General features: G+C 48.8%; 1 protein-coding gene across 2 annotated transcripts in view; it reads left to right on the top strand.

Annotated features, from left to right (window-relative positions):
* Positions 1-18,832, top strand: part of LOC119178453 (protein tyrosine phosphatase Meg) — a 365,579-nt gene that overhangs the window by 66,079 nt on the left and 280,668 nt on the right. The window contains exon 1 of one of the 2 annotated variants that reach the window (XM_037429658.2): positions 2,352-3,054. The exons of the other annotated variant lie outside the window; for it this stretch is intronic. The gene's annotated coding sequence lies outside the window, so the exon portion shown is untranslated. Of the gene's footprint in view, positions 1-2,351; positions 3,055-18,832 lie in introns of those variants that run through there. 2 annotated transcript variants of the gene reach the window in all.

The following is an 18,832-nucleotide window of genomic DNA, read 5'->3' as shown; positions in this document are numbered from 1 at the left end:
GCTAAGGTGCTCGGCAGCTGACCCGCAGGTCACGGGATTGAATCTCGGCTGCGGCGGCTGCATTTTCGATGCAGACGAAAATGCTGTAGCCCTGTTGTGCTCAGATTTGGGTGCACGTTAAAGAACCCCAGGTGGTCGAAATTTCCGGATCCCTTCACTGCGGTGTCTTGTCATAATCGTATATGGTGGTTTTGGGTGGTTAAATCCAACATATCAATTTGTAGTGCTTTCAGTGTTCAGTTTCTGCGAAGGGCTGATGAATGTTTCTGCTGAATGAATCACGTGAAAGCTACGTTGTGTACGTGCGTGGGTGTGCGTGATTGCGCGCTGACAAGAGAATGAAACAATTCGTGTGTTCATGTGCTGGATACATATAGATACTTTCTTTACAGCGCCGTTTGCGGTGAGATGACATGCTTTAAATCGAAAACGCCAGTTTTCGATTGATATTATATGTTACGTGCGGTGAAAGACCCCAAGATGACGATAAAAGTCAAGAGGAGTTTGGGTAGTAATTTTTGTGGTGTCTCGACACAACATTATTGACAGGTAACAGACAATCAAGTCATGGGGTTGTTATTTAGATTATTTGTAGAAATGAGAAGAAACTAAAGTGGAAGAAAAGTTGTCTCGCCACCGGCAGGAAACTGACCCTGGAACCCTCATAACGCGTCTGATGCTTTACCGATTGAGCTCCGCGGTGACGATCACCCCAACTCCGTCCACAGTGTCGGGTAATTCTGTGCACTTCGAAATGTTGATCACGTACCTCCTCCCACAGCCATGACAACGAGTGTGGAACACTTTTCTTCTTCTGCCCGCTGGCGTCACGTAGCACGCAATCTTTTTACGAGCTCGTAGGTGACCAATAGTATACCTCGCATACTATACCTGAAGGCATGAAGTCTGCTATAACGAGACACTCGCTATTAATGATGGATACAAGTGGAAATATAAGGGCTCTTTCTTCTTTGTCGGACACAATCAAGCCGAGGAAGGTGCAGGGGATGCTATTTGGAGTAATTGTGATAGAAATGAGAAAAACTAAGTGGGCATGCCTTATACCATCCATGGCTTGATTGTGTGTTGGACTCCATTAATTTTACACTCTATTCTCACGATTCTTCTACGTCTTTTTTTTCGTGAGGCGCCTCAAACCGTCACCATATTTTGACTGATAACCGTGGAACAAGAACACTGTATTTCAGAAGTGACGTCCAGATTATCATTTTAGAGATAAGCTTTAGATTGATATGTGTGGTTTAACATCCCAAAACCACCATATTATTATGAGAGACGCCGTATATAGGGGAGGGCTCCGGAAATTTCGACCACCTGTGTTTTTTTTTTTTTTTTTAACGTGCACCCAGGTCTGACCATATTGGCCTAGAGCATTTTCGCCTCCATTGAAAATGCAGCCGCCGCAGCCGAGATTTGATCCCGGGAACTGCGGGATGCAGCCGAGTAAACTTGAGACCAATATGTATTCTCAGCCTACACCATTCTACCTGACGAATGCCAACATCTATGCTTTCTGCTAATACACATGCGCATTCTGCTGGATTTTGGGACTTCTGCGCGTGGGGGTGGTTGGGTTGAGGGGGAGGTACTGTTTTGCAAGGAGGGATCGGACAAAAGGACGAGGAAGATACACACGGGATTGGTAGAGGCTATTCTGACAGTCAAAAACTGAGAATAGCCACGGAGTGTGCGCAGAACGGCCGGAGGCCTCGTTCTATCGATAAGATACAAATTGGTGTCCGGGCGACGTGAACTGGATTGAAGCGCAAGTACTTGTGCCTGGAGAATCGAATTAGCCTGTTTTGCGTCTGGCCTACTCTAATCCCGTGGCGAAATTCTCCACCGAACGACTAATCAAATTGTGACACCACCTACGTCCAGTCAATACGTTAACACAAACGAATTGTTAACGTCATCCAACTCTGCAATCTAAAGCTTTGAAAAAAAAAATGCTTTTCAACATTGATTTTGAGTTGTATTAATTCGAATTTCTTCATGCGTTGACAGAATTTCTGAATTTTCTCAGCTCGCCTAATGGCTGTTTGCTTCGTTCCCTTTTTCTCGATTCCTCCACCGTTCTTGAATGAACGCTTACAAAATAGCCCCCCTCCCCTCTCAGCGCGTGCGGTGCGCCCTCCTCTTCGGAAACTTTCCCCTCATGCGCGCTTTGCCGCAACGCGCGGCGTTCCTGTCGTCTTCACCTCCGACGTCAGGGAGGCGCGCGCGCTGGCCAAAGGGCGTGCTCGCCAGAAGAGCGGCGCGATTCGGCGCAGCAAGCGTTGCGCGGTAGAAGCTCATAGACTGCCGCGCCGCCTGCGCGCGTGTGTGGGTGTGCGTGCCGCTGTCGAGCTTCTCTCTCTCTCTCTTTCTCTCTCTCTTGGTGGAGAGCGTTCCCGTGCGCCCGCGCGCGCTCTTCGGCGACTTCGGCGCAGTGAAGTTCTCGACGTCGTCGTCTTAGGTCGTCGCTTGCCGTCTGCACGTCTTTTCCAGCTCCTCGCGGTGCTTGGAAGCGCGGTGGCCCTACTTGTCAGCTGTGGACGTCTCTTCTCCCTCACCTTTCGCCGGCGCTCGTTGTTCCTAGCGGACCTCGCTCTTCTTCCGACACTTGGTTCTTCTCTCGCTCTTTTTGTTTTGCTTCCGCCTTCCGAGGTCAGTGCCGGCAGTAGCGTCCGCCAACGTCGTCGCTTGAGCTTCGAACTGCTGCCGTCGCCTGGTGTGCCCAAGAGTTGCATTTGACAGCAGAAGTGTCGCCGTAGTGCGTGCTTGTGTTCGTTGCATTCGAGATCTTCCTTTTTTTTTTGTTTGTAAAAGTTCTCTCTCTCTCTCTGTTTTTTCTTTACGAACCATTTTCAATAGTGCGCATTGGCCGATTCATCGGAAGATGTCGCCGAAAGTTCGACGCTCGGATAACGAACGCGGCACTTGGGTTTGAAATGCCGTTCTCCGACGACGACCGAGTGTTGCGACGTCTACCTGCGGTGTCTCGCACAGATTGGATTACCTGCCCCCTTTCTTCTACGGGCGTGCAGTTGGGTGAGTTTAACGTGTTTTTTTTTTTTCGGGGACTTTGCTTTTGTACAGGTATTTCATAAATGAAGTTCAGCAACACGTTATCGTGTTGCTGAACGAAAGCGACCGCACCTTAGAAATGACTACGGCGCGGATGCTTCACTTCGACAGGTGGTCAGGAGTAACTAAAAGGAGTATTTGCGCACTCAGTGCTATCGCATTTTTACGTGCTCGGGTGAGGGCTCGTAAAATGAGTGCTGGTATAGTTGGCTGTTCTGGTTGTTAGGTGACTGTGTGTGGCCGGCGAGTCGTATAGCAGGTGTCACATTCGCTTCCGCTTGCGTCGCCCGGAGCAAGTGCTGTTGACGAGCGAAGTTACTGATAGCAACCGTAACGATCACTGGCTGGTGTAGCCAGTGGCGGGATGTAAAATGGAGGGGGAGGGGGGGGGGTTGGAGTGACAAGCTGAATTTCCCGAAATTTTCAATTGCCCATGTATATATTATACACACACATCTATATAGTATACAACTAATGACAGTATGAGGGGGAGACAGAAAATTAGGGAGGCAGGTGGGATTAGGAAGTTTACAGGTTTAACGTGACAGCAGAAAGAAAAAAAAAACAGGATCGCTTTGATTGGCGGAACATGAGAGAGGCCTTTGCCTTGAAGGGAGCGTAGTCACGACGATGATGGTAGTGGTGATGATGATGATATATACACACGCACGCACGAACATTCATACATGTTGGTCCTTATCCCTCAGCCCACTCCTTACAAAAATCTACACCCCATTTGACAATTACTTCCGCTGCAGCTGCTGGGTCATCTATATGCACCAAATGTGTATCTAAGCTCTGGTCCAGCTAACTTACTGTTGCAGGTTGATTACATACCGCAAAAAAAAAAAAAAACAGGTACAATTTTTTTTTTGCTACTTTGGGGCCCACAGCGCCGCGCCGTTATACGTCATTATAGCTTGAGGTATGTATGTTTTATCGTGTTTGAACGGTTGTGGCTGGATAATCAACGAAACTACCTGTGTTCAGTTTACAGATAAAAAAAGCGTGCATGAAATCTCCTAGTCTTAAAAACACGTTTCCGTTTACTGGCCTCGGCCATGGACATGATGTTTCCTCCCATCTACCTACGTCCCCGCTTTCAATACCGGTAATCTGGCTGAAATGTGGACTCGCACGCCTTCACGTCGTAAGCAGTTGTGTACGACACAACTTTATTCTCACTTGTCCTTTCCTTTTTTTTTATGCGCGCATGTTTTATTATTTGCCACGTGATATGACCATTGCCGGGAAGACTTTTGTACGCTCGTAGTGCGCCCCACGGTGCGGTAGCGACCACAAGAGTCCTTCCACTTTCTCACGTGGTGTATTTCGCAGAACCGCCGAAATTTTTTTGCATTTACATTTGTTTTACTGAGACTCAGGAAATTTCATTGTGTAGCTCCACCACCGAATATAAACATAGCGTATCTTGAGCGTGCTCGAAAAAGTTCCGATAACGTCACGTATATAGCCGACCATATGCCTGGCTGGCGTCGTTGCGTCGACCTTACCGTTCAACGTGGAACGGGTATACAGCAGGGTGTGAACTCGGCTGTCATCTGTCGTGATGAAAGTTGTATATTTTTTTGTATGTTCAGTAATAAGGCATATCGATTCACAACTGACTTAGGCCCCTGTCAGATGCAGCAAAGTGCGGAAGGCAGTGTGCTCAGATTTGGGTGCACGTTAAAGAACCCCAGGTGGTCGAAATTTCCGGAGCCCTCCACTACGACGTCTCTCATAATCATATAGTGGTTTTGGGACGTTAAAACCCACATATCAATCAAAGTGCGGAAGGCATGGTTACGGAATACCGATATGTTCATCCAATGGTCAATTTGGAGAATCAGTGTGATTGTGAGATTCAGTTGTTCATTAGTGAAACTAAAAGAAAACACTTCCTGAGTATTGGTGAAGAGGTCATGAAGTTGGACGGTGGGAGGGTACGGATGCAGGGAAGCATACGATATACAGGTGGAAGTCTCGACCAAGCATGTCTAGTCGGGACGAGTGGAGTGAAATACGGTGGTTAAAAAGGTGCAGCAAGACGCGGTTACTTCACTTGGCTGACGTACTACCGCTTGAAAGGGCAGGCGGTCCGAAATCGCCATTTCCTCGAGCTTCTAGGACGACATCTAACTACGGAAATGTTGACCATCTGGGGTTATTCAACGTGTACAGTGTACTAGTTCGTCATTATAATAGTATTCCCCCTGCTTCTCCTTGCGAGTTGTTTCCTTGCGTTTGTTATCGTGCGCAAGTTTAGCTGCCACCAACTGGACCTAATTTATAGTTGAATAGTCTCCTTCCAAGCTCGCGGCGTTTCGTAATCTCGCATTAAATGCGCTGTACATAACTATAATAATAATTGTTGGGGTCTACCGTCCCAAACACAGAGAGACGACAGAGCTTCGGAAGTTTCGACAATGTGTAGTTCTCTAAGTTGTGCGTCTAAATCTAAGCACACGGGCCCGAAGTGTTTTCGCATCCATCGAACTGCACAGAACTAGTGCGTGCCTTCCTTCTCTATAACCTTCCTTATCGTTTGTGCATGCAGACATCGTATAGGCGGAGTCCGCCAACGGTACCGAGCGCACGGCGGGATGCTTCGAAAAGGTGGCGCAGCCTTCCTGGCACAGAGCCATGAAGTTGTAAGCCGTTGTGCATTTTGAAGGGCTTCAGTTGCGCAAGCTTTTCCCACTGGCGACGACCGGGCTTTGTGGGGGGAAAGCCAGGTGCCTCGCATAGGCGCGGGTTAAGCCTTCGGTTCGAGTGCTCGGCTTATCGGCGCTTTTTTCGAAGCCTATAGCTGCCGCCTCCCCGGTGCCGCTCTCGCAATCCGGAACGCGCTGATAAGGGTCAACCACCAATGTTCGGTGCGTCGGAAGCTGCTGCCGCCGCGTTGGTTTGTCGAGCGTTTGTCACGCTTTGGTCCGGAAAAAAAAAAAGTGTGTGTGAAGGGGAGGGGGGGGGGATGAAGTTTTCTGCTATCGTTACGCGTTGTTCTTTCGGACCCCGGCATGCTATTGCCGGTGCGGCCGGTCGATGTGCGTTTTCGCGAAACATCGACGCAGCTAGCCTGCATATCAGTCCTAGCTCAGTAAAACTCCCCCACTCCTTGTACTTTTTTATATTTTTGGCGACCATCTAGTAGCTTTCGTTATTAGTTGTAGAGCGGGAAGATTTACGTGCAGTTTGTGTGAATGTGTGTGGATGGCAGCGGTTGGAGAGGTTTTAGTTCGTGCAAAAAATATAGAAAAATAAAAATGAGGTCGTCGTGGCTTCGCAGTCGAGACACTTTTTTTTTTTTTGATCGGTGGGTGAGTGTGTCGAAGAGGAAATGGTTTCAAAATACTGTCGCAAAGGTAATGTCTCGCGGAGAGCTTCTTCTTTTCCAGCTACAGCTAGAGTTCGTACTTTGCCAGATTTCTCGTTAGCGGTGCCATTTAACGACTTATCAACTTACACAGGCTGCATGTATTCTACCCCACAGCATACAAAGATATATGTCCGTGGTGTGGGGCCATACCAACTCTGTTTCACATCACGTGGGAGTGTACGCATCACAATGAAGAACACCACAACATGAACAACACAGAACAACAATGGGAGGCATTGCTGTCCAGCTCAGCCATTGTTGATCAGCGCTGGCTGGTCCAACGGGTAGAGATGATGGCTAGGGCCAGCGGAGCCTTGGAATAGGGGCCCGACCATTTGGATTGCTCCGCGTTATGCGCAAATAAAGTTTTCTGTCTCTCTCGGGGAGGGCGTCTCGAGGAAGAATGAGAGTCTGAACCGAAAGGGCTGCATCCGGTCGGTCACCGTGCGCTTCCCGCCAAAGCAGGCACCGCGCCGTAATTTTGACCGGACTGCAGAAATTAGGTGCCTTTCTCCTTATAATTACTGAGCCCCCCACGCTTCAAATGAACGAGCCGCCGCATCGGTCCTCTGGGAAAAAGGAGGACCGAAATTTGTGCAATTCTTAGCGCGTCCAGGCCGTTTCGGAGAATGCGCCCGTTTCCAGAAGCTGCCACAGTTTTGTCGTGAGGCAGGCTTCAGGCGACCACGAAAACTCATGTTGGATTGGTTATCCTCGGCTTGCTTCCTGGTTGGTCCGTGCACCCGTGGATGCTGGAAAACGCTATTTAAGCAGCGACTCGGTCCCTTTTTGGGGTGAGCGGAGTCGGAGTCAACAGCGCATCTCACCACCGGAGACCAGTCATGCAAGTCGAGGGGTATGCCATCATTTCTCATGTTTTGTATTTGTGGCTTGTTGCAGTGTGTAAATTTAAGTTGTATTAGATAAATAAACCCCCAATGAGTGCTCCCCGAAATCATCGTGTCGACTTGTCATCGCTTGCCTGTGTGTAATTTCTCCCACGCTTCTTCGCCTCGACGGTCTCCAGATGCGTCTAACTTAAACAGCCCCGAAGTTTCGCTACAATATGCTAAGTCTGTGGCACCCACAGATTACAATGCACTTCATTGTTATTGATTGGAAGCTACGCAGGGCCCAGTAGACGCCTTCGAAATTTCTTCCGTCATTCACGGTGTTTGTTGCGGGAATCTCAAGGTGGCGTCGCCACCTACATTGTTTCCCACTAGTATTCTTGTTTACTAAGCGTCGTGTCGCGGTAACAGAGGTGGTTTCGGGATTGTCAAATCGTACTTAATACGCGAAATATTGTTTTGCTCTTTAGTGTCCCTTTTAAACGAGACAACGAAGTTTTTTTTCTCTCTCTCTGTTATTTGCTCTATCCTCTTCTTTTTATTCATTTCGCGGCAGCGTTTTGCGAAAGTCGCTCTGCGATCTGTCACGTATAGGGCGACGAGAATGGAAGTGGGTGTCTAACCAAATAAGCCCCGGTACGCCGCACGGCCTGGACCTAATGCGACACACGTCTGCGCGTAAAATCGAGTGACCGTAACAGTTTTCTCGAAGGCAAGAATAGCTGCTTCATCAGCTCTACCTGGGAGCCCAAAGAGACGCTCGGGCCATATGTGTATACCACGACGTAAGTACGATCATATGAGCGTATGCGCCAGCTTCATGAGTAATACATTACGGAAACGTGCTCTTATGAATTTTTTAGGGCTGTAGACGTACTAGCACGAAATTAAAGTAACGGGGTCAAAAGGCTCGTTTCTTTGTTACACATAACCTACAAATGAAGTGAAGCCACAAAAGGCATAGAAAACACCGGGCGACAAAAAAAAAAAAGAAAATAATTAGTGGACGTGCTGCCGCTGGTGACCGAATTCGCAACCTTCCAATGGAAGTTATGCAGTGAATAGCAACCGAACAGCTTTTGCCGTAAAATGCAACTCTCACCCTTCCCATGCTCCCCTCCCCCGTAACCTCCCCACCCCCCGGCAATGCCAAGGGAAACCGATGGGAAGTGTGGTCGAGTGTCATTTTGTGCTTGTACGCCAAAGGAGAAAAAAAAAACTTCGGTGGGGACAGGGCGGGGGGGGGGGGGGGGGTTGAACGGCGTGCCTGGTGTGTCTGTCACCCGCTGGCTGTGCCTCTGAGTGAAGCTGGCACAAATGTATACCACAGCAAGGTCTCGAGAATAATGTCGTCATCACGTTCACAAGCACACAGAAGCCAAGCGACGTTGAAATGACGTCAGCGTCCATTACGCCTAGATTGATCATCCTTTTGAGAAGCAGTGGAGTAGACCTACCGCGCGTCTGCAAGGCCATGTGTGCGCCTACGTGCTTGCAAACTAAGTTGATGCTGTGGCTAACGATGACGAATCATGGCTGGCCTCGTTTGTAATGGGTGGGAAGGTCTGGACCACCCACTCGTTACGCAGTTCACACGGCATGACGCCCAGTGCTGTTCTGCGATCCTGCCACACAATACCAGATCCGCTGATGTGACGCATGGACCAACATGACAGCGCCATGGAATATCTTTTATTCTTATTTTCTTTTTGTTTTCGAAGAAATTTCAAGCGCTCGCACGGTTCTCTGGTACAACGATTGACTGATACGCAGAGTGTTCTGGTTAGATTTCGGCTGGAATGATGGTTTCTGTTTCACACTGCACGCGTGATCACGCGTCCTTTTCGCACCGCAAGCAGCGGCGCTTGTTAAATAACAGCGCCAAGATGAGGCTAAAACATTCAACAGACACGCAGAAGTCCAGTCGACTTCAAATAGCACAAACAGGCTTTTGAAGTCTCGCGCATGCATGAAACCGTGAGCCAAGAAGGTCCCCAAATCTTGCCCTTTGGTAGCGAGTGGTATTTTATCGGGACGATTGAGTATCGCTTTTAAAACACGTCGTTGAGTTTGGCTCGGTGGCTCAATTGTCTCCTTATAGCCGCAATAGGGGGCATGTCGCACTGCTGGCCCATTCCAATTACAGAGGAAGATGATGTTACACCACCGTAGAGTAGGCGAGTAATTAAACACACGAAAGAAGGTTCAGGTGTGCTCGACGGCTGCGGGCGCGGCGCATCCAGACAAACCGGAAGTGTCAGTCACGCGACGCCTCGTCCTTTTGTCTTTCACTCTCCTCGCCTTCGCTTTTCGCTCGCGAGTCGTGCTGGTGACATATTGCCGCCGCTCGGCCCAAGAGGGTTTCGCGAGGCATCGCGTGTGCGCGTAGCAACAGCGCGCGTCGTCGTGAGCCGTTCAACGACCTTCAAACTCCGCTGCACCGCCGCAACAATGTAACACCTATATTGTATTTCAACACCACCGCCAAGAGTTGCGTAGCTCTGCGTCGTCTTCGGCGATGCAGAGCAGTGTCGACCGAAGTATTTGAGCGCGGAACACTTTACGGGCCCCATGCTCTCGTATGCTGCCAAGCTATGGGCGTAACACGGGCAAAACCGTACAGCTATAGCATAGCCATCTATAGCGCATTGAGCGCGCTCTCGCACCATGGAGAAGCCTTATTCCTCTTGTTCGTCGAGCGCCGTGATGTGATTATAATAAGTGTGAAACACACCAGGGGCACGGGCTGTCACATGCTGCCGTACGCAGTCGTCACTTGGCCTATAACGCAGGCAACATCACATACAAAAACAGAAGAAAAAGGGAAAGCAAGCGATAAATATGAAGAGAGAGTAAGACAGAGAAAAAAGTAGGAAGAATAACAGATAATGGAAGCAAATGGAGAAAAAGAGAACTGAAAAGGGAAAGAAAGAGATAATGAAAGATGAAGAAAAAGAAAAGAAAACCGAACAGATGCGGGGAAACTTCGCCTACAATGCTCAACGGCGGGTTCCGACGCGTACATCCTCCGACCACCCGTACAGTTACGACACAAGGGCGTGGAAGAAGACCTACACTCCAGTATTTTGACGGCCGACAGAATTCCAAGCGACTCGCGTACAGCATTCTGGAACGCTCAGGCAGTGAAAAGAGGGCGAAATATACTTGCTCTTTTTGGCGGTAAACGATAAACGTTCGAAGCGCTATACCTACATGTGAAACATCCCTGATGACGCATATATTCAAGTTAACACGTATGCATCTCTTTCTCCATATATTATGTTGCAACAATCTTCCCCCACTAACTCACAGTATTGTAGCGAAACTTCGGGGTTGGTTAAGCTAGACGCATCTGGAGACCGTCGACGCGAAGAAGCGTGGGAGCAATTTCACACAGGCAAGCGATGACAAGTCGACACGATGCATGATTTCGGGGAGCACTCATTGGGGATTTATTTATCTAATACAACTTAAATTTACACACTGCACCAAGCCACAAATACAAAACACGGAAAATGGTGCCATACCCCTCGGCTTGCAGGACTGGTCTCCGGTGGTGAGATGCGCTGTTGACCCTGACTCCGCTCACCTGCCCGAGTCGCTCCTTAAATAGTGTTTTACAGCATCCACGGGTGCTCGGACCAACCAGGCAGGCCGAGGAAAAGCAATTCGAACACGAGTTTTCATGGTCGCCTGAAGCCTGCCTCGCGACGAAGCTGTGGCAGCTTCTGGAAACGGGCGCATTCTCCGAAACGGCCTTGACGCGCTAACAATTGCTCAAATTTCGGTCCCCTTTGCGACAATATGAAGTTTCAGGAAATTGCATCGAGCCAATGCCAATGAAATGGTAAAAATAGATATTGGAATTTGTTACGTAACGCGCGGCGACTTTGGTATGGAATTTAAAAATAAAAACTTCGACCTCGATTTTCTCCGCCAATAATGAACTTATGACAGTGAAACATATGGTATTAGAGTTCTCAGAGTGCAGTTTGTCATCCTTCCTCTTTGGGTTCCCTTTAACGATCTCGTTTACGAGTCGTCTTTTTCAGTGCCCTCTTCGTCTGTGGCTTATAAAGAGCCCTGTTGTAGCAACTGTGCGCAGTTCTGCGCGCGTGACTCGGGCCAGCTCTGCTGTACAGTGGTGTTCGTTTAAAGCTTGTTATCCATGCCTTCAACCCCCCACCCGACACACAAACACACCCACACGCTCTTCTCTTTCTCTGTTTTTTAGTGTTGGGAACAAATGAAGTAGAATAGCTGGGCTGGCGATGCGTGCATCAACTCTGAGCATCGAAATGCGCCTCCTTGTTCGTCGGTCCGCGAGACGCCGTCGCGTAAATCTCCACCTCCTCCCGGCGTGGCGTGCCCTCTGACTGGGGACCTGCCCCGGAGCGGTCGGTGTGGCCCGCGCGAAGCGAGGCAGGCCCGCTTCTTTCCTTTCTCAGGTGCCCCGCCGCGGCTTCACAGCCGCGTCGTGACGACGGCGGCTCGCGCGTTAGCTTTGCCGTTTCACTGCCATCCGCCCTCCTCCTCACTGCTGATGCTCGCGTGCCCTCGGGGTCGTGGCCCCGCTCGCCTTCAGCCTCCTCCCCCACCTGTTCCGTGTACGGGCAGGCGCGGCATGGCTGACCTGGAGAGAGATGCTCAGGGCGTGGCGAGTCCTGTTGCGACGGCGCGTTATCTCACTTCGGCGTGTATGCGCGCGCCCCCGCTGAGGTCGGCCGTATACGGCGTAGGACGAATTAGCGCGTGCTCGTAGTGGTATACCTGTACCTTCCCTTGGACGGTGATTGTCTGTGTTGAAATGTTTGCCGAAGCGCAGTTTTGCTTCGGTGATTTTCTGTGCCTTTGGAAGAGAACAACGCTGAACGATGCGTAGTATAATGAACAGCGCCAAATAAATGCGAGAGACACAAGGAGTAGCAAGCACTGGGCGAGCACTGTCTGCCGACTATAAATTTATTGCGCGAAACTACGCGCAAAAAGCATACATACATTGGCGTTCATTCCGTGTTGCTCTTTATTTGTATCTTCGCCTTCAACTTTTCATTACCATTCATTCATGCCAAGTAGCTCAAACTTGCCGCCTGTTTGAGCTTTGGGATACGTAGCGAGGCATTGCAAATGATGGAGTACGGCTACATTTTACAGGTAGTGACCGCAGATCAGAACCATGATACGTACTCTTAGAAAAAAGAGTCATTAAAAAGCTTGTCGCCACAAGCAAATAGCTAGTAATAGCAGCTGTTACTAACCTCTGAGTCATTACTAGCTTTTTACTACTTACATTAGCAAACGGTCAAGCGTCTAACAACCTATTTACTAGCACGCGGATCCATTCACGTTCATTGAGGTGATATGTCTAAGCTTAAGTACTCCGTCGTCGGTCTTGTATATTAGACAATGTAAAGACGGTATTGCTGTGCAATACCGCTTCAACAATATGTAATATTTGTCCTAATATGCTTGATTAAAAGGCCTGTTCTGCGTTGCTTCTCACACCTAATAACAATATTACGCTGTTTAAATAAACGATCACAACTTAAATTATTTATCTTAAAGCATAGCCGCCCGCCCACTGGCACCAGCTGCGTTCCTCAAAGGTGGGTCTATAAATACTCCTCGAACCATTTATGAACTTTACCTGTCGTGTAAACTTCCCGTGGTGTGTGTGTGTGTGTGTGTGTGTGTGTGTGTGTGTGTGTGTGTGTGTGTGTGTGTGTGTGTGTGTTGTTCTCGCTTATGGTGTTATGTGTGCGTAATTACCCAATGGTATCGCAATGTTAATGCACGCGAATTGGACCGTTAAAATAACGGGTAATTCGAGAGATGAAGTGATCGCCGCTATTCTATATTCTTGGTAACATATACGTTAGAAACCACTTCTAAGTGCGCTTGTAACGGTGAGGGTATAGTATAACTGTTACTAACTTGCCGTCACTAACTGCACTTACCGACCGGTTATTATCATTTGTGACAAGTAGTTAGTAAAGCGGAGTTAGTAAATACTACGACTTCTTTTTTAAGAACGGGAGTAACTAGAAGAATAAGAGTCGGAAGGAACGCATTTGGCAGACATTCTCAATTCATGAGTGGTTTGTTTACCCCTATATCCCGCCAGGGAGGTATAAAGAAGCTGTATCTTACCGGTACCTACCTACGGAGCAGGAACCTGGATGCTTACAAAGAGGGCTCCAGTTAAAGGGACCGACAATTAGCCAGAACGTGTCATTAGATCCTTGTAGAAATGATCCTGTATTTCAAAGAGTATGGCTGCTATGGGCCGCAGTTTGGGAAGAGGAGAGGAAGAAATTGTTCGGTGTACAGCGTAAGCACATTAAAGTAACGTCAGTTCGTGTTTATCCGTTGTCAGTAGAGGTTCCATATAGTCGCTCTCGATTGAGATGGTCGACCTATTCTACGCCACTCGGAGCAGGCCACCTATACTAACATAGGTCGCAAGTGCTTTTCGTGCTTGATTACATAGCATAGCGCAACGCCTAAGCCTCTTATATGTCGTCGCGTGGCAGGCGTTAGATCATGTCAAGACTTGTCTGTTTTTTTATTCCTTGTGGTTCGTTTTGGTTTCGCGCTAAAGTTTTCACGTTATGTTAATTTGGCAAGCCTGCAGAGCAGTCCTATAACGGGGCTCCATTTGTCATTGTGTGGATTGGTTAATAACGTTTCTGTTCAATAATATTATTAATAAAACTGACGAATGTCTTACGTGTGGCTGCTCCCCTTGAATGATAACCACGTGTCACGCAAGACGTGCGTATAAAGCCGGCTGGATTGTTGGGGGCGTACCTATATGCAGCCACACTGCACGAGCCGCGCCCGAACGCCTATAGACGAGAGTCGTTCGCTTTCTGCCGCCGCATCGCTGGGACGCAGACAAATAGCTTCCCTTTCGTGACTGACGGCCATCAGCGTGTCACGACCGGAAAACGGATATCGGCTCGCGAAAAAACCAACACTGTATAGCGTAACCCGAAAGAGAGCGAGAGAGAAAAGACACCACGGAACGACCAGCGTGTGTCGATGTGCTTGCCTCGCAGCGCGGGAAGAGAACAGCGCGCCGTTGTCGGGATGGTTTAGGTATATGTATAGATGGATATGGCGGCTGTGGTGAGGCTGACGGATGAGCGAATGAATGAATTACTGTCGCCGGAGGTCTGGACCGGGATATGTAGGTGAAGGTGCACCTGAGCTGCGTTTGGGACCTCTGGCTGCGTGCCGGGAACAGCGACGAGTTCCGGTGTGTGTGCCGTTGGACGTCCTGATGGGAGACGCCCATTTCCGGAAGCAGCATTACACGCGACCCGGAATGCGGGCCGCTCGCACAGCCTGCGATTTATCTTTTTTTTCCCATTCTTGCATTTCCGTGTAGAAGCCGATATACCTGTATGTTAATACTATATGTGATGCTGTCGCTGGGCTGCTATAACGAGAGTCGTGTCGTATTACGCGAAACGTGCCCCTGGCAACGCGCTGAACGTTTGCGTCCTGCGGCGCGTATAGCGTTGTCATATTATCCGTTCGGTTTATATAGAGAGTAATGCAGCAGGTGTATCAGGTTGAACAATGTAACATATTTCGGTCTTCCCTGCATGTGTGCGCTTCCTTAGCTGCTTCTCTTTACGTGCGTGGCTGGCTAATTAATATATGGATGCTCTAATAAGAGGGATGGCAAGAGCGTGAAAGAAAGCGAAACTAGCACACAGAGCAAGGAGAGATATTGCCCTTGCACGTGGGATACGCGAATAAGAGTCCACAGCCCGCAAAGTGCCCAGAGATTAGTGTCGTAGTTATTTCGCACGGGAAGATTCTGTGGCGGCTGTTTTCGGTCGTCGTTTCTGAGCGTTCTTTCGAGTATATATGCATGTGCATATGGTCGAAATTTAGAAGGCTGCTTGCTGCCTGAGGGATAAGACATCTGTGGATGAGTTTGCCAGTTTAGCTTCGTCAACTAGGGGTATCGTACTTAAAATATCGTCTAGGTGGAGGAACGCGGATACAGATAGGGTCGCAGTAATACTGATCATCATCAGCCTAACCACGCCCACTGCAGGGCAAATTTCTCTCCCACGATTCGTCAATGAATCTGGTTCTCTGTTTTCTGCTGCCGCGTTATACCTGCAAACTTATTAATCTCATCTACCCTTCTAATTTCCTGTCTTCCTCTTATCCTCCTCTTGGAACCCAGACCCTTAATGACCTGCGGTTATCCCGCGTATGCGCTACGCGCTCGGCTTCGAGCACGGTGGTGCCAATACCAGTTGTATGATTGTCGGCCCTTTTATATTACAACTCTCAAATAGCTGCGAAAATTTCAACACTAAGGGATTGGGCATCACGAAGACTGGTGGTGCGCCCGCATGTGCACGCTATAACTGCAAATGTTTGCTTTGCATTACTTTTGTTCTTTAGAGGAGCGATCGCTACCCGATTGCCCTCGCGTATAGCTATCAATCGTGCCGGCGCGCACTGCGCATATAAGCGCGCCGACGCCTGCAACACGCCGACGCACCATTTACAAAAGGTTCATGCCCCGTCAACAACACCTCTTTGCAGCAGCGCCCGTCCGTATCAACAGGAACGCTTAGTGTTTTCATACGTCATAATATAATGTATACTGTAAGAACCCCTGTAACTTTTTTTTTAATCTCAGAAAAGGAGTCTGACCCGGCAACGCGCTTTCCCGCAGCCTCCGAAACTCGGGGATGTGCATGGGTGCTCGCGCTGCGCGAGACTTTACTACGGCGTGTACCACTCCCTTCTCCCCCTCTCCATGTGTAGGGTAGCAAACTGGACGCGTAGTCTAGTTAACCTCCTTACCTTTCCTACATTCCATTTTTCTATCTCTCTCTCTCTCTCTCTGTACTGCGTGTCCGTTTGTCACGAACCGAGTAAGGGGCGAGGCAGTGAAGAGCCCAGCGCGCGCGCCCACGGTGCTGCATCGTTTTGCATGCGCGCGTATGCTGCAGCTCTGCGCGTGCTGCGCAGCCCGACGTCCTAAATCAGGCGGAAAAGGGTGCTGGGGTTGCCGAAGGGGTCGTATATACAGTGAGTGGTGGGCGCCGCCGCATCGGCCGCCTGTATAGGCTCGCCGAGTGGGCGTTGTCTCCGTGGTGCGCATATGCAGCCGCCGCGGCTCGCATGATGTGCATCGCTTTGCTCTCTGCGGCGGCTGTCGGCGGTTGACTTCCGACGTCTGCGGCGTCGACAGCAGTGGCGGCGTGTGCCCGTGTCACCTGACGACTTTCTAAAGGTCGGGCCTTGTAGAGTGCTGTATAAATTTGCAAGGTGTCCGTCGACCTGCTCTTGAGTTTGGAGCTCGCGTTGCGACTTCCTGACCCTCTTTCTTCCCTGCCTGACAATTGTGGATACGTGCTCACTTATGAAAAGGAGAAAAAAAAATAAACCACTGTAACAAGCTTACCACCTTATTCATTCATTCGTTTGTTCGTTTCTGAGTGAGGCACAGGGACAGCGGCAGGGAAAGACTATTGTAGACGAACAGTTGGTGTCGACAAAAAAAAAAAAAAGCGAGTCAGAAAGCTAGCACCTTTCTTTCAATTATTTGAAAGGGCTGTACAGTCCCACATTTGTGCGAGCGATTGTACTAAAAAGATATAATCTCGCGGAATTAGTGGCTCACGGACCTTATACGTACGTTGCTCTTTGGGCAAGTTTAATATGGTGAAACCATTTTTATAGCCGTATGTATCACCTCGCTGCATTGTCCCACTAAACGCCCCCCCCCCCCCCCCCCAAAAAAAAAAAACAAGACGAACAACAGCGTACGCATTACATGCGAGCTGTCCAGCTCACGACAGAGAACATTATGAAACCGATCGACAATTAAGCTGAGCAATGTACGGGAGATGTATTTTCATGGTGGTTTTCCTAACTGTATTGCAATGATTTGCGCTTAAATTGAAAGAAAGTGGGCGATTCGTCAACAATTTTCTTAACATTTGCCCGGTGTTTTTCTAGGCTAAAATGTCTCTTGGTTTCCTTAATTTATAACTTTGAAAACGAGCCTACCAATGAATAACATCGCAACGTAGACAATGTGTAGACACAATGGATGGTATAAATTCCGTAGCAGTGGAAAGGGTGCCCTCGTAATCATATCATGGTGTTGAGACGTTAAACCCAATATCATTATTAAAGAAACAGTGGGAGGCAGTGCTGTGCAGCACGGCATTTGAAGGCCATTGTATAGACTTCTTCCACGTTTTTAAGCTGCGGTATAGGTGACGTCGACATACTAAGGAGCTTGTTCTGCCCAGCCCGATGCTTCCCACCGCCCTATGTAATCACGTGACAACTGGCACAGCAGCTGCAAAGCTGCCTCCGAGCTGACTAACTTTTACTCACGTTCACGTAATATGTTTTCAACCGGACTCACTCGAACTCGAACTTGCGAAAGTATTACCAGGGACCTGCAGGGCTGTATTACTCACCCGGGCTCACTCAGACTCACGGCTCGATCTGAATCTGAGCGAGTCAGACGGAGTCGACTCGTGATTTTGTTAGCTTAGAATGAGCTTCTTAGACCATGGTGTCAGTGCTCTTTACCCCAATATCTCACGTAACCGGAGCTTTTCTTGGCACCTTTTTATACAGTATCTTCGGATGCTATACCATTTATGAGTGGTTGCAAACGAGCAAGAACGCTTTTTTTTTAAATAGATGGCAACGTAGGATATTTACCAAGAACTTCTCGGGAAGATCGGGGGGGGGGGGGGGGGAGAATTCAAGGCACCCCTCTGCGTAATTCATGCCTCTGATCAATAAATATTGAAACTACTTTGGAATGATACTATTTTGGAATGCGTGTGAATAGCCGTGTGTATAAACGTGAATACCTGTAGGCAAGGCGTATGGTAAGTAATGCTGAAGATGAGTAAATAGAATCACGATGTCGGTAAGAAAAGTGGAACTCACTCAAACTCACTCAAGAAGTAATGCTGAGCTTCGGACCCACTCGGACTCACACTCATGAAAATTTTCAACACTCGGACTCAAACTTACGAAAGTATAACTCACCCGGACACAGACTCATAGCTCAATCTGAGAGAGCTATGAAGAGTGATTTAGCCGACCTGTGCCTTGCATCAAGTCGTGCAAAGCTTGGAACGCCGAAAACTGGACGATTCTCTGCCGTCTGATCTTCTGGTTGCTTCTATATATAGGTGTTTGTCAGCATATAGCGCAGCGTATTCATAAATGCTCGAATCACATCGCAGGCGGTCACAGACACGACGTATACAAATTTGAAAGCTCCATAGACGGAAGGCTCGCGCTGCGAAACCAACCGTCCGTTCCTCTCATAAATATACGTGCACGTCGTGGTTCGCGTAGGCCTTCCATCGCTTTGGGCTTTTTCTCGTAGCCGTGGTTGCTTTTCCCGTTGCGTAGAATTCTCTCGTGATACTATATACGTACTCGGGGGGTCTTCGCTCGCCGTGACCGTCGCTTTGCATCCGTTTGTTAG

Source organism: Rhipicephalus microplus, chromosome 1, assembly GCF_043290135.1.
Source record: "Rhipicephalus microplus isolate Deutch F79 chromosome 1, USDA_Rmic, whole genome shotgun sequence".
In the NCBI taxonomy this organism is placed as follows: Eukaryota; Metazoa; Arthropoda; class Arachnida; order Ixodida; family Ixodidae; genus Rhipicephalus; species Rhipicephalus microplus.
Note: the sequence above shows the minus strand (reverse complement) of the source record. Positions and strands in the feature narration are given on the sequence as shown.